Genomic DNA, 2,330 nt, shown 5'->3' with positions numbered 1-2,330 from the left:
TGCCACAAATTGATGTGGTGACCTTGCCGGATCAGGAAAATCTTTGCAAATGGCAACTGCCTCCGTAACACTCAGAGGAGTAATTTTGTAACCATCTGGAAGCTGTACAAACGGAAAAACTTCAGTTGTGGACGGCAACTGCGATTGGTCAAGGGCTTTGGAATTTCAGCAGAAACAACACATTCATATGGGGGAAGGGACGCATCAGGTTTCAGCTGAGACTGAGAGGGAGAGCTGTCTTGCTTTTTTAACTCTGGTCCCTTATCCCAATAAGTTTTCATCTTCATCCAAGCTTTATACGCATCTTTCATATAATCAATTGACCATCCTGGGTCACCCCAAGAACCAAAGATCATATCTTTTGCAGCACGCATATCTTCATCTTTAAAAGAACCATCACGGGGAAACGGATCTAATTGTATTTTCCCTTCTGACCATCCCGCGAGATTAGAGAGATAGGGTTCTGTGAAAAACGCTTTATTATTGCGATTCATGAAATCCTTGGGGGTTTCCCCCATTAACCCTCTGGAGTCTGAGGCTGATTTGGGGCCTGGAAAAGTTTTGACATACTCTGACATTTGTGCTTTTTTCAGTTGTTCATAAACATATAAATGACAAAAGTGTCATTACACTGCATTCAGCACAAACTAGGCTACAATAATATGTGAGGAACATGTATGTACATGTTTGTATTTTTGAAGGAATAATGTTTATGCGTGGTTACTGAAAAATCAAAAAACTTAAGTCACTGAAATAAGGCCAAAATAAGTATATTAAATCTGTGTTCACAAGACTTTTGGGTATTGGAGGTTGTAGACTAGAGTTTTTGCTTCAAAATTATGTAAAAATTATGCTGCCTACTCCTTCATATAAAACAATATATTGATTTAGTTTTTGTAAGACACTTTTTGCCAAGAAACACAGTATGCATGGAGGCGTGAATCACCACTGAAAAATGGGCCATTCTCACCTGAGAAGACAAAAGAATTGGATAGTAATGAGCTGAAATGACTTGCATATTAATGAGGCATTTCAGTCAGGTAGGCTGTGAAAAAAACCTTCTGTGATGTCTCAAACTCATCATGATATATGAAACATACAGAAAAATATTATTACAATATAAATTAATGGTTTTATATTATACTTTAAAATATAATGTATTTCTGTGATGCAAAGAGTCTGAATATAGGCTTTTAGTTTAAAAGCATGCACATTTGGAGAAATATTGGATTCTCATATGCTTATGTCAATTTTCTATACAGAGAAGTTATATTTATTTAATATTCATTGTCATTACTATGAGCGCTGGTGTTTTCAATTCATCCTTGAAGTCGGAGGGAGCTCTGTGCATTTTTAGTCCACAAATTCATCTAAAAGAAGAAGAGGCTATTCCATGAATGGAGTTTCCAATTCATACTGCAGCAGGAGGGCGCTAAAGAAACAAAAACTCATCTAAAATTCATCTATAGAAGAAAAGAAAACAGGAACTAACTGCATGTCTTCTAGAGCTCCCTAACCATGACTTTTACATCCAGATAAACACGTTTCAAGACAATAAATACACGATTGAGACGATGAATGCACGTATTGCCTCTGAATTTGCGTCTGAATAGCGCTGGCTCCGTGGGCGTGGCCGCATTAGCAGATAATGAGCTGAATCACGGACTTCTGACATGGCTCTCTTTTCATACAGATTACATAAACACAGAAGGTTTGTTTTCGATTTGACTTAAATTATTTAAAACCTGACATCTTAATGTTTTTTTAGACATAAGTTTAACTTTTCTGTGATTAGTATTCACTAAGTTACAGTTCATTTTCTAAGAACTATCAGATTGGACTTCGTTCAGAGGGAGAGGAGAAATCACGCATCATGTTAGTTTTCTTTATTTTACAAAAAGCACAACATTGTGTTTTTACTCTGAGTGTATACAAATAAAAGAAGATATTCTATAGTTTCAATTTATATATTACTTATGTCTCTATGACAAAAAATGACAGAGTATTTTAAGTCTGTTTTGCTGCAATTTGAAAAAAAACCTGCAAAACGCGCCGGTGCGTTTTCAGACCTCAGAGTGTTAACAGTCGACTAATTGTTTCACCCATTTGAAACAACCAACAAAGATCTCTCCTTTGCTTTAATAAAAGCCTTACAATTTCAGAGAATGGTCAAACAAAATACAAATTAAAGTCTGCAGCTTTATATTAACTTTTTAGTATTTTTGGCAAAAGAAAATTTTAAATTCAGTATTATTCATTCAACTGCCAACAAGGGCCTGAGGATATCACCATGAAATAGACTTAGAGAGAGAGAGAAAATCTTCAACTCA

The sequence above is a fragment of the Megalobrama amblycephala genome, linkage group LG3, assembly GCF_018812025.1.
Source record: "Megalobrama amblycephala isolate DHTTF-2021 linkage group LG3, ASM1881202v1, whole genome shotgun sequence".
Classification (NCBI taxonomy): domain Eukaryota; kingdom Metazoa; phylum Chordata; class Actinopteri; order Cypriniformes; family Xenocyprididae; genus Megalobrama; species Megalobrama amblycephala.
This window is presented reverse-complemented; position numbering follows the sequence as displayed.